General features: G+C 44.5%; 11 non-coding genes across 11 annotated transcripts; all 11 read left to right on the forward strand.

The window, feature by feature from the left end:
* Positions 1-1,055: 1,055 nt before the first annotated feature.
* trnar-ucg (transfer RNA arginine (anticodon UCG)) lies at positions 1,056-1,144 on the forward strand. Its single transcript is given in 2 exon segments — positions 1,056-1,092; positions 1,109-1,144. It is a non-coding gene; the product is annotated as a tRNA-Arg (tRNA).
* A 245-nt stretch (positions 1,145-1,389) lies between these two features.
* On the forward strand, positions 1,390-1,471 carry trnas-gcu (transfer RNA serine (anticodon GCU)). The gene has a single exon. It is a non-coding gene; the product is annotated as a tRNA-Ser (tRNA).
* Positions 1,472-3,399: 1,928 nt separating this feature from the next.
* trnar-ucg (transfer RNA arginine (anticodon UCG)) lies at positions 3,400-3,488 on the forward strand. The gene is given in 2 exon segments: positions 3,400-3,436; positions 3,453-3,488. It is a non-coding gene; the product is annotated as a tRNA-Arg (tRNA).
* Positions 3,489-3,733: 245 nt separating this feature from the next.
* trnas-gcu (transfer RNA serine (anticodon GCU)) lies at positions 3,734-3,815 on the forward strand. The gene has a single exon. It is a non-coding gene; the product is annotated as a tRNA-Ser (tRNA).
* Positions 3,816-5,743: 1,928 nt separating this feature from the next.
* trnar-ucg (transfer RNA arginine (anticodon UCG)) lies at positions 5,744-5,832 on the forward strand. The gene is given in 2 exon segments: positions 5,744-5,780; positions 5,797-5,832. It is a non-coding gene; the product is annotated as a tRNA-Arg (tRNA).
* A 245-nt stretch (positions 5,833-6,077) lies between these two features.
* trnas-gcu (transfer RNA serine (anticodon GCU)) lies at positions 6,078-6,159 on the forward strand. The gene has a single exon. It is a non-coding gene; the product is annotated as a tRNA-Ser (tRNA).
* Positions 6,160-8,087: 1,928 nt separating this feature from the next.
* On the forward strand, positions 8,088-8,176 carry trnar-ucg (transfer RNA arginine (anticodon UCG)). Its single transcript is given in 2 exon segments — positions 8,088-8,124; positions 8,141-8,176. It is a non-coding gene; the product is annotated as a tRNA-Arg (tRNA).
* Positions 8,177-8,421: 245 nt separating this feature from the next.
* On the forward strand, positions 8,422-8,503 carry trnas-gcu (transfer RNA serine (anticodon GCU)). The gene has a single exon. It is a non-coding gene; the product is annotated as a tRNA-Ser (tRNA).
* Positions 8,504-10,431: 1,928 nt separating this feature from the next.
* trnar-ucg (transfer RNA arginine (anticodon UCG)) lies at positions 10,432-10,520 on the forward strand. Its single transcript is given in 2 exon segments — positions 10,432-10,468; positions 10,485-10,520. It is a non-coding gene; the product is annotated as a tRNA-Arg (tRNA).
* Positions 10,521-10,765: 245 nt separating this feature from the next.
* trnas-gcu (transfer RNA serine (anticodon GCU)) lies at positions 10,766-10,847 on the forward strand. The gene has a single exon. It is a non-coding gene; the product is annotated as a tRNA-Ser (tRNA).
* Positions 10,848-12,775: 1,928 nt separating this feature from the next.
* trnar-ucg (transfer RNA arginine (anticodon UCG)) lies at positions 12,776-12,864 on the forward strand. Its single transcript is given in 2 exon segments — positions 12,776-12,812; positions 12,829-12,864. It is a non-coding gene; the product is annotated as a tRNA-Arg (tRNA).
* The last annotated feature ends 29 nt before the right edge of the window (positions 12,865-12,893 follow it).

Below are 12,893 nucleotides of genomic sequence, written 5' to 3' on the forward strand. Positions count from 1 at the left end.
TCCTATTTTCTGTTAATGGTTCTGCTATTCCCACTAACACTTCCTCTGGACCATCCTTTGTTACGTTATTGCCCGATTACCACCCACTTTGCCTTTCTCCATTGTGCCATGTATTATTTAATCACTCCTTCGTTCCGCTGCATCACAAACGTTCCCATTTGACATTTCTCGCTGCGTATTTTTTCCAGTCGCTATTTTTGTTGAAAACATCTGTAATCTTTAACTTTTTCCTGAAATATCGGAATTATTATCCGACAGAACGTGAAACCGGATTCTTCCTCCACAAAATCTGCACGACCTGCCGAGTTTTACATATTTATCTGTTTTTATTCATTCTATTTCCGTGTCCCTTTTAAGGGGATTTGCTGTCTGTCCAAGATCATTCTCTGTCTCTGTAAAATGGTGTGCTATCAGACCCTCATCATTCTGTGTCTGTTTCAAAGGGATGTGCTGTCTGTCCCGGATTTCCAATTTGAAATTTCAAAACCTGCCTTTGGAGGTTAAGGAATATTAGTTTGTTTGAGTGTTTCAGACTGTGCTGGTTTTACGTCCTTCCCTCCCTCCTTGTCTATCACCTGTGGCTTCAATAACAGTCTCTGCGCCGCGTAGTCCTGAGCCCCACTGCACAATTGCCTTCAGGGATGATCGAAATCTCACTTTATTCTTTTAAAAGGGAACTGCTGTCAGTCAAGGGTCATTCTGCATCTGGGTAAAAGGGATGTCCTTGCAATCCCGGATCATTCTGTGTCTGTTTAAATGGGCTGGTTGTCAGTTCCGGTTCATAATCTTTCCCTTTAAAACGGATTTTCTCATAAACCCGGGTCATCCTGTATTGTTTGAGAAGGAGTATGATTTCAGCTGCAATGACCGAATTGTTAAACTATAGTGTTCCAATTTACATTGGGGTTGCCTGCGCCATTGCGCACCCAGATCGCAGTGCATCTGTTCATTCACTCGAAATATGCTCATCTTTTCCTAAATCCACTCCTTGATATTGCAGTTGCCCCGAATTTGATCGCAATATCTACAACAACACAATGAATGTTGCTGGCAGCGGCCGCGTGGCCTAATGGATAAGGCGTCTGACTTCGATGACAACCACAAAGTTATCAGAAGATTGCAGGTTCGAGTCCTGCCGCGGTCAACTTAGCTCGGTACGAGACATTTTATATTCTTTGTTGTGATTCTGCCGAGAAACCAACCATCTCTTCCAGTCACTCACCTGAAGTGAAGGAAGGCTGTTTGCTCAAAGAATCTCATGGCAAGTTTTCATCATTGTCGTTCTGCATGCACGGGCAGAGCAAGCTGTGAAGTGGACTTTCTTGCACATTATTTCTGTTTGGATACAAAAAGCAGGAGATTGAATGGCTGACGATATCTTATAGCAGAGACGAGGTGGCCGAGAGGTTAAGGCGATGGACTGCTAATCCATTGTGCGCTGCACGCATGGGTTCGAATCCCATTCTCGTCGTCGTTGGCTTGCAGCTTAACTACTTTTTGACATTCACATTTCATCTCATCTCCAAATTCCCCTTTTACTTACAGGGTTGCTGCACTTTCCTCATGTCATGTCTCAAATTAATAATATATTCGTCAAAAGGAGAACAGTTGCAGTACAATGGCGAGGGGCACTAATTCGATAGGTATCTGAGAGACAGCACATGCACGATGGGCCATAATATCATTTCTCACCACCGTCAGAATCTGAGAGCTGCGCTTTTCACTGTCGGCGGCTCGTTGGTCCACGGTTATGATTCTCCCTTCGGAATGATCACATTTGAAATGCGAGAGTCACGGGCCAAATCCCGGACGTGCCCCGCCATGTTTTACTCAAATTTCCGCTTCTAACAGCCGCTCGACATGTGAGAAAACAGACGTATTTCACGTTAAAATGCGTGATTTTACGCCGATGTTCCCTTAGCATCCAAATCCCAGAGCAAAGTGAAACCCGCCAAACTGAGTAAAGTTAAAATATCTCAGAGGTACTCGGCTCTGTGACTCGTTGGATAACCGAAAGCCTTGTTTGGTTCCGGCCGATACTTGATCAGTATATCTTCCTGTCTGTACGCATAAGTTCACCTCAATTGGGATAAGCATACATTCAGCGTCAATCTCCACCTCTGCCCTGAATTTGAGTGCGTCCTGGTTCTCTAGAGCTGAAAAGATGAGAGAAGCTGCTTTTTGAATTCGTCCCTTGGCTGCCGATTTCAAAGCATACAGGAAATCAATCCGGGCTGGCAAAGCTGCCTGGTCTGATTAAAAGGCGGTGATACCCTATATTGTAAGCATGTTCTCGTCTTCTGGCCTCAACATTAGGTTCAACGTATCGGATGATAAGCACCGCTCCTATTGTCTGTTAATGGTTCTGCTATTCCCACTAACACTTCCTCTGGACCATCCTTTGTTACGTTATTGCCCGATTACCACCCACTTTGCCTTTCTCCATTGTGCCATGTATTATTTAATCACTCCTTCGTTCCGCTGCATCACAAACGTTCCCATTTGACATTTCTCGCTGCGTATTTTTTCCAGGCGCTATTTTTGTTGAAAACATCTGTAATCTTTAACTTTTTCCTGAAATATCGGAATTATTATCCGACAGAACGTGAAACCGGATTCTTCCTCCACAAAATCTGCACGACCTGCCGAGTTTTACGTATTTATCTGTTTTTATTCATTCTATTTCCGTGTCCCTTTTAAGGGGATTTGCTGTCTGTCCAAGATCATTCTCTGTCTCTGTAAAATGGTGTGCTATCAGACCCTCATCATTCTGTGTCTGTTTCAAAGGGATGTGCTGTCCGTCCCGGATTTCCAATTTGAAATTTCAAAACCTGCCTTTGGATGTTAAGGAATAGTAGTTTGTTTGTGTGTTTCAGACCGGGCTGGTTTTACGTCCTTCCCTCCCTCCTTGTCTATCACCTGTGGCTTCAATAACAGTCTCTGCGCCGCGTAGTCCTGAGCCCCACTGCACAATTGCCTTCAGGGATGATCGAAATCTCACTTTATTCTTTTAAAAGGGAACTGCTGTCAGTCAAGGGTCATTCTGCATCTGGGTAAAATGGATGTCCTTGCAATCCCGGATCATTCTGTGTCTGTTTAAATGGGCTGGTTGTCAGTTCCGGTTCATAATCTTTCCCTTTAAAACGGATTTTCTCATAAACCCGGGTCATCCTGTATTGTTTGAGAAGGAGTATGATTTCAGCTACAATGACCGAATTGTTAAACTATAGTGTTCCAATTTACATTGGGGTTGCCTGCGCCGGTGCGCACCCAGATCGCAGTGCATCTGTTCATTCACTCGAAATATGCTCATCTTTTCCTAAATCCACTCCTTGATATTGCAGTTGCCCCGAATTTGATCGCAATATATACAACAACACAATGAATGTTGCTGGCAGCGGCCGCGTGGCCTAATGGATAAGGCGTCTGACTTCGATGACAACCGCAAAGTTATCAGAAGATTGCAGGTTCGAGTCCTGCCGCGGTCAACTTAGCTCGGTACGAGACATTTTATATTCTTTGTTGTGATTCTGCCGAGAAACCAACCATCTCTTCCAGTCACTCACCTGAAGTGAAGGAAGGCTGTTTGCTCAAAGAATCTCATGGCAAGTTTTCATCATTGTCGATCTGCATGCACGGGCAGAGCAAGCTGTGAAGTGGACTTTCTTGCACATTATTTCTGTTTGGATACAAAAAGCAGGAGATTGAATGGCTGACGATATCTTATAGCAGAGACGAGGTGGCCGAGAGGTTAAGGCGATGGCCTGCTAATCCATTGTGCTGTGCACGCATGGGTTCGAATCCCATTTTCGTCGTCGTTGGATTGCAGCTTAACCACTTTTTGACATTCACATTTCATCTCATCTCCAAATTCCCCTTTTACTTACAGGGTTGCTGTACTTTCCTCATGTCATGTCTCAAATTAATAATATATTCGTCAAAAGGAGAACAGTTGCAGTACAATGGCGAGGGGCAATAATTAGATAGGTATCTGAGAGACAGCACATGCACGATGGGCCATAATATCATTTCTCACCACCGTCAGAATCTGAGAGCTGCGCTTTTCACTGTCGGCGGCTCGTTGGTCCACGGTTATGATTCTCCCTTCGGAATGATCACATTTGAAATGCGAGAGTCACGGGCCAAATCCCGGACGAGCCCCGCCATGTTTTACTCAAATTTCCGCTTCTAACAGCCGCTCGACATGTGAGAAAACAGACGTATTTCACGTTAAAACGTGTGATTTTACGCCGATGTTCCCTGAGCATCCAAATCCCAGAGCAAAGTGAAACCCGCCAAACTGAGTAAAGTTAAAATATCTCAGAGGTACTCGGCTCTGTGACTCGTTGGATAACCGAAAGCCTTGTTTGGTTCCGGCCGATACTTGATCAGTATATCTTCCTGTTTGTACGCATAAGTTCACCTCAATTGGGATAAGCATACATTCAGCGTCAATCTCCACCTCTGCCCTGAATATGAGTGCGTCCTGGTTCTCTAGAGCTGAAAAGATGAGAGAAGCTGCTTTTTGAATTCGTCCCTTGGCTGCCGAATTCAAAGCATACAGGAAATCAATCCGGGCTGGCAAAGCTGCCTGGTCTGATTAAAAGGCGGTGATACCCTATATTGTAAGCATGTTCTCGTCTTCTGGCCTCAACATTAGGTTCAACGTATCGGATGATAAGCACCGCTCCTATTTTCTGTTAATGGTTCTGCTATTCCCACTAACACTTCCTCTGGACCATCCTTTGTTACGTTATTGCCCGATTACCACCCACTTTGCCTTTCTCCATTGTGCCATGTATTATTTAATCACTCCTTCGTTCCGCTGCATCACAAACGTTCCCATTTGACATTTCTCGCTGCGTATTTTTTCCAGGCGCTATTTTTGTTGAAAACATCTGTAATCTTTAACTTTTTCCTGAAATATCGGAATTATTATCCGACAGAACGTGAAACCGGATTCTTCCTCCACAAAATCTGCACGACCTGCCGAGTTTTACATATTTATCTGTTTTTATTCATTCTATTTCCGTGTCCCTTTTAAGGGGATTTGCTGTCTGTCCAAGATCATTCTCTGTCTCTGTAAAATGGTGTGCTATCAGACCCTCATCATTCTGTGTCTGTTTCAAAGGGATGTGCTGTCTGTCCCGGATTTCCAATTTGAAATTTCAAAACCTGCCTTTGGAGGTTAAGGAATATTAGTTTGTTTGAGTGTTTCAGACTGGGCTGGTTTTACGTCCTTCCCTCCCTCCTTGTCTATCACCTGTGGCTTCAATAACAGTCTCTGCGCCGCGTAGTCCTGAGCCCCACTGCACAATTGCCTTCAGGGATGATCGAAATCTCACTTTATTCTTTTAAAAGGGAACTGCTGTCAGTCAAGGGTCATTCTGCATCTGGGTAAAAGGGATGTCCTTGCAATCCCGGATCATTCTGTGTCTGTTTAAATGGGCTGGTTGTCAGTTCCGGTTCATAATCTTTCCCTTTAAAACGGATTTTCTCATAAACCCGGGTCATCCTGTATTGTTTGAGAAGGAGTATGATTTCAGCTGCAATGACCGAATTGTTAAACTATAGTGTTCCAATTTACATTGGGGTTGCCTGCGCCTTTGCGCACCCAGATCGCAGTGCATCTGTTCATTCACTCGAAATATGCTCATCTTTTCCTAAATCCACTCCTTGATATTGCAGTTGCCCCGAATTTGATCGCAATATCTACAACAACACAATGAATGTTGCTGGCAGCGGCCGCGTGGCCTAATGGATAAGGCGTCTGACTTCGATGACAACCGCAAAGTTATCAGAAGATTGCAGGTTCGAGTCCTGCCGCGGTCAACTTAGCTCGCTACGAGACATTTTATATTCTTTGTTGTGATTCTGCCGAGAAACCAACCATCTCTTCCAGTCACTCACCTGAAGTGAAGGAAGGCTGTTTGCTCAAAGAATCTCATGGCAAGTTTTCATCATTGTCGATCTGCATGCACGGGCAGAGCAAGCTGTGAAGTGGACTTTCTTGCACATTATTTCTGTTTGGATACAAAAAGCAGGAGATTGAATGGCTGACGATATCTTATAGCAGAGACGAGGTGGCCGAGAGGTTAAGGCGATGGACTGCTAATCCATTGTGCTCTGCACGCATGGGTTCGAATCCCATTCTCGTCGTCGTTGGATTGCAGCTTAACCACTTTTTGACATTCACATTTCATCTCATCTCCAAATTCCCCTTTTACTTACAGGGTTGCTGTACTTTCCTCATGTCATGTCTCAAATTAATAATATATTCGTCAAAAGGAGAACAGTTGCAGTACAATGGCGAGGGGCACTAATTAGATAGGTATCTGAGAGACAGCACATGCACGATGGGCCATAATATCATTTCTCACCACCGTCAGAATCTGAGAGCTGCGCTTTTCACTGTCGGCGGCTCGTTGGTCCACGATTATGATTCTCCCTTCGGAATGATCACATTTGAAATGCGAGAGTCACGGGCCAAATCCCGGACGAGCCCCGCCATGTTTTACTCAAATTTCCGCTTCTAACAGCCGCTCGACATGTGAGAAAACAGACGTATTTCACGTTAAAACGTGTGATTTTACGCCGATGTTCCCTGAGCATCCAAATCCCAGAGCAAAGTGACACCCGCCAAACTGAGTAAAGTTAAAATATCTCAGAGGTACTCGGCTCTGTGACTCGTTGGATAACCGAAAGCCTTGTTTGGTTACGGCCGATACTTGATCAGTATATCTTCCTGTCTGTACGCATAAGTTCACCTCAATTGGGATAAGCATACATTCAGCGTCAATCTCCACCTCTGCCCTGAATATGAGTGCGTCCTGGTTCTCTAGAGCTGAAAAGATGAGAGAAGCTGCTTTTTGAATTCGTCCCTTGGCTGCCGATTTCAAAGCATACAGGAAATCAATCCGGGCTGGCAAAGCTGCCTGGTCTGATTAAAAGGCGGTGATACCCTATATTGTAAGCATGTTCTCGTCTTCTGGCCTCAACATTAGGTTCAACGTATCGGATGATAAGCACCGCTCCTATTGTCTGTTAATGGTTCTGCTATTCCCACTAACACTTCCTCTGGACCATCCTTTGTTACGTTATTGCCCGATTACCACCCACTTTGCCTTTCTCCATTGTGCCATGTATTATTTAATCGCTCCTTCGTTCCGCTGCATCACAAACGTTCCCATTTGACATTTCTCGCTGCGTATTTTTTCCAGGCGCTATTTTTGTTGAAAACATCTGTAATCTTTAACTTTTTCCTGAAATATCGGAATTATTATCCGACAGAACGTGAAACCGGATTCTTCCTCCACAAAATCTGCACGACCTGCCGAGTTTTACGTATTTATCTGTTTTTATTCATTCTATTTCCGTGTCCCTTTTAAGGGGATTTGCTGTCTGTCCAAGATCATTCTCTGTCTCTGTAAAATGGTGTGCTATCAGACCCTCATCAATCTGTGTCTGTTTCAAAGGGATGTGCTGTCCGTCCCGGATTTCCAATTTGAAATTTCAAAACCTGCCTTTGGATGTTAAGGAATAGTAGTTTGTTTGTGTGTTTCAGACCGGGCTGGTTTTACGTCCTTCCCTCCCTCCTTGTCTATCACCTGTGGCTTCAATAACAGTCTCTGCGCCGCGTAGTCCTGAGCCCCACTGCACAATTGCCTTCAGGGATGATCGAAATCTCACTTTATTCTTTTAAAAGGGAACTGCTGTCAGTCAAGGGTCATTCTGCATCTGGGTAAAAGGGATGTCCTTGCAATCCCGGATCATTCTGTGTCTGTTTAAATGGGCTGGTTGTCTGTTCCGGTTCATAATCTTTCCCTTTAAAACGGATTTTCTCATAAACCCGGGTCATCCTGTATTGTTTGAGAAGGAGTATGATTTCAGCTGCAATGACCGAATTGTTAAACTATAGTGTTCCAATTTACGTTGGGGTTGCCTGCGCCGGTGCGCACCCAGATCGCAGTGCATCTGTTCATTCACTCGAAATATGCTCATCTTTTCCTAAATCCACTCCTTGATATTGCAGTTGCCCCGAATTTGATCGCAATATATACAACAACACAATGAATGTTGCTGGCAGCGGCCGCGTGGCCTAATGGATAAGGCGTCTGACTTCGATGACAACCGCAAAGTTATCAGAAGATTGCAGGTTCGAGTCCTGCCGCGGTCAACTTAGCTCGGTACGCGACATTTTATATTCTTTGTTGTGATTCTGCCGAGAAACCAACCATCTCTTCCAGTCACTCACCTGAAGTGAAGGAAGGCTGTTTGCTCAAAGAATCTCATGGCAAGTTTTCATCATTGTCGATCTGCATGCACGGGCAGAGCAAGCTGTGAAGTGGACTTTCTTGCACATTATTTCTGTTTGGATACAAAAAGCAGGAGATTGAATGGCTGACGATATCTTATAGCAGAGACGAGGTGGCCGAGAGGTTAAGGCGATGGCCTGCTAATCCATTGTGCTCTGCACGCATGGGTTCGAATCCCATTCTCGTCGTCGTTGGATTGCAGCTTAACCACTTTTTGACATTCACATTTCATCTCATCTCCAAATTCCCCTTTTACTTACAGGGTTGCTGTACTTTCCTCATGTCATGTCTCAAATTAATAATATATTCGTCAAAAGGAGAACAGTTGCAGTACAATGGCGAGGGGCAATAATTAGATAGGTATCTGAGAGACAGCACATGCACGATGGGCCATAATATCATTTCTCACCACCGTCAGAATCTGAGAGCTGCGCTTTTCACTGTCGGCGGCTCGTTGGTCCAAGATTATGATTCTCCCTTCGGAATGATCACATTTGAAATGCGAGAGTCACGGGCCAAATCCCGGACGAGCCCCGCCATGTTTTACTCAAATTTCCGCTTCTAACAGCCGCTCGACATGTGAGAAAACAGACGTATTTCACGTTAAAACGTGTGATTTTACGCCGATGTTCCCTGAGCATCCAAATCCCAGAGCAAAGTGAAACCCGCCAAACTGAGTAAAGTTAAAATATCTCAGAGGTACTCGGCTCTGTTACTCGTTGGATAACCGAAAGCCTTGTTTGGTTCCGGCCGATACTTGATCAGTATATCTTCCTGTTTGTACGCATAAGTTCACCTCAGTTGGGATAAGCATACATTCAGCGTCAATCTCCACCTCTGCCCTGAATATGAGTGCGTCCTGGTTCTCTAGAGCTGAAAAGATGAGAGAAGCTGCTTTTTGAATTCGTCCCTTGGCTGCCGAATTCAAAGCATACAGGAAATCAATCCGGGCTGGCAAAGCTGCCTGGTCTGATTAAAAGGCGGTGATACCCTATATTGTAAGCATGTTCTCGTCTTCTGGCCTCAACATTAGGTTCAACGTATCGGATGTTAAGCACCGCTCCTATTTTCTGTTAATGGTTCTGCTATTCCCACTAACACTTCCTCTGGACCATCCTTTGTTACGTTATTGCCCGATTACCACCCACTTTGCCTTTCTCCATTGTGCCATGTATTATTTAATCACTCCTTCGTTCCGCTGCATCACAAACGTTCCCATTTGACATTTCTCGCTGCGTATTTTTTCCAGGCGCTATTTTTGTTGAAAACATCTGTAATCTTTAACTTTTTCCTGAAATATCGGAATTATTATCCGACAGAACGTGAAACCGGATTCTTCCTCCACAAAATCTGCACGACCTGCCGAGTTTTACATATTTATCTGTTTTTATTCATTCTATTTCCGTGTCCCTTTTAAGGGGATTTGCTGTCTGTCCAAGATCATTCTCTGTCTCTGTAAAATGGTGTGCTATCAGACCCTCATCATTCTGTGTCTGTTTCAAAGGGATGTGCTGTCCGTCCCGGATTTCCAATTTGAAATTTCAAAACCTGCCTTTGGAGGTTAAGGAATAGTAGTTTGTTTGTGTGTTTCAGACCGGGCTGGTTTTACGTCCTTCCCTCCCTCCTTGTCTATCACCTGTGGCTTCAATAACAGTCTCTGCGCCGCGTAGTCCTGAGCCCCACTGCACAATTGCCTTCAGGGATGATCGAAATCTCACTTTATTCTTTTAAAAGGGAACTGCTGTCAGTCAAGGGTCATTCTGCATCTGGGTAAAAGGGATGTCCTTGCAATCCCGGATCATTCTGTGTCTGTTTAAATGGGCTGGTTGTCAGTTCCGGTTCATAATCTTTCCCTTTAAAACGGATTTTCTCATAAACCCGGGTCATCCTGTATTGTTTGAGAAGGAGTATGATTTCAGCTGCAATGACCGAATTTTTAAACTATAGTGTTCCAATTTACATTGGGGTTGCCTGCGCCATTGCGCACCCAGATCGCAGTGCATCTGTTCATTCACTCGAAATATGCTCATCTTTTCCTAAATCCACTCCTTGATATTGCAGTTGCCCCGAATTTGATCGCAATATCTACAACAACACAATGATTGTTGCTGGCAGCGGCCGCGTGGCCTAATGGATAAGGCGTCTGACTTCGATGACAACCGCAAAGTTATCAGAAGATTGCAGGTTCGAGTCCTGCCGCGGTCAACTTAGCTCGGTACGCGACATTTTATATTCTTTGTTGTGATTCTGCCGAGAAACCAACCATCTCTTCCAGTCACTCACCTGAAGTGAAGGAAGGCTGTTTGCTCAAAGAATCTCATGGCAAGTTTTCATCATTGTCGATCTGCATGCACGGGCAGAGCAAGCTGTGAAGTGGACTTTCTTGCACATTATTTCTGTTTGGATACAAAAAGCAGGAGATTGAATGGCTGACGATATCTTATAGCAGAGACGAGGTGGCCGAGAGGTTAAGGCGATGGCCTGCTAATCCATTGTGCTCTGCACGCATGGGTTCGAATCCCATTCTCGTCGTCGTTGGATTGCAGCTTAACCACTTTTTGACATTCACATTTCATCTCATCTCCAAATTCCCCTTTTACTTACAGGGTTGCTGTACTTTCCTCATGTCATGTCTCAAATTAATAATATATTCGTCAAAAGGAGAACAGTTGCAGTACAATGGCGAGGGGCAATAATTAGATAGGTATCTGAGAGACAGCACATGCACGATGGGCCATAATATCATTTCTCACCACCGTCAGAATCTGAGAGCTGCGCTTTTCACTGTCGGCGGCTCGTTGGTCCAAGATTATGATTCTCCCTTCGGAATGATCACATTTGAAATGCGAGAGTCACGGGCCAAATCCCGGACGAGCCCCGCCATGTTTTACTCAAATTTCCGCTTCTAACAGCCGCTCGACATGTGAGAAAACAGACGTATTTCACGTTAAAACGTGTGATTTTACGCCGATGTTCCCTGAGCATCCAAATCCCAGAGCAAAGTGAAACCCGCCAAACTGAGTAAAGTTAAAATATCTCAGAGGTACTCGGCTCTGTTACTCGTTGGATAACCGAAAGCCTTGTTTGGTTCCGGCCGATACTTGATCAGTATATCTTCCTGTTTGTACGCATAAGTTCACCTCAGTTGGGATAAGCATACATTCAGCGTCAATCTCCACCTCTGCCCTGAATATGAGTGCGTCCTGGTTCTCTAGAGCTGAAAAGATGAGAGAAGCTGCTTTTTGAATTCGTCCCTTGGCTGCCGAATTCAAAGCATACAGGAAATCAATCCGGGCTGGCAAAGCTGCCTGGTCTGATTAAAAGGCGGTGATACCCTATATTGTAAGCATGTTCTCGTCTTCTGGCCTCAACATTAGGTTCAACGTATCGGATGTTAAGCACCGCTCCTATTTTCTGTTAATGGTTCTGCTATTCCCACTAACACTTCCTCTGGACCATCCTTTGTTACGTTATTGCCCGATTACCACCCACTTTGCCTTTCTCCATTGTGCCATGTATTATTTAATCACTCCTTCGTTCCGCTGCATCACAAACGTTCCCATTTGACATTTCTCGCTGCGTATTTTTTCCAGGCGCTATTTTTGTTGAAAACATCTGTAATCTTTAACTTTTTCCTGAAATATCGGAATTATTATCCGACAGAACGTGAAACCGGATTCTTCCTCCACAAAATCTGCACGACCTGCCGAGTTTTACATATTTATCTGTTTTTATTCATTCTATTTCCGTGTCCCTTTTAAGGGGATTTGCTGTCTGTCCAAGATCATTCTCTGTCTCTGTAAAATGGTGTGCTATCAGACCCTCATCATTCTGTGTCTGTTTCAAAGGGATGTGCTGTCCGTCCCGGATTTCCAATTTGAAATTTCAAAACCTGCCTTTGGAGGTTAAGGAATAGTAGTTTGTTTGTGTGTTTCAGACCGGGCTGGTTTTACGTCCTTCCCTCCCTCCTTGTCTATCACCTGTGGCTTCAATAACAGTCTCTGCGCCGCGTAGTCCTGAGCCCCACTGCACAATTGCCTTCAGGGATGATCGAAATCTCACTTTATTCTTTTAAAAGGGAACTGCTGTCAGTCAAGGGTCATTCTGCATCTGGGTAAAAGGGATGTCCTTGCAATCCCGGATCATTCTGTGTCTGTTTAAATGGGCTGGTTGTCAGTTCCGGTTCATAATCTTTCCCTTTAAAACGGATTTTCTCATAAACCCGGGTCATCCTGTATTGTTTGAGAAGGAGTATGATTTCAGCTGCAATGACCGAATTGTTAAACTATAGTGTTCCAATTTACATTGGGGTTGCCTGCGCCATTGCGCACCCAGATCGCAGTGCATCTGTTCATTCACTCGAAATATGCTCATCTTTTCCTAAATCCACTCCTTGATATTGCAGTTGCCCCGAATTTGATCGCAATATCTACAACAACACAATGAATGTTGCTGGCAGCGGCCGCGTGGCCTAATGGATAAGGCGTCTGACTTCGATGACAACCGCAAAGTTATCAGAAGATTGCAGGTTCGAGTCCTGCCGCGGTCAACTTAGCTCGGTACGATACATTTTATATT

The sequence above is a fragment of the Pristiophorus japonicus genome, unplaced genomic scaffold (genome assembly GCF_044704955.1).
Source record: "Pristiophorus japonicus isolate sPriJap1 unplaced genomic scaffold, sPriJap1.hap1 HAP1_SCAFFOLD_49, whole genome shotgun sequence".
In the NCBI taxonomy this organism is placed as follows: Eukaryota; Metazoa; Chordata; class Chondrichthyes; family Pristiophoridae; genus Pristiophorus; species Pristiophorus japonicus.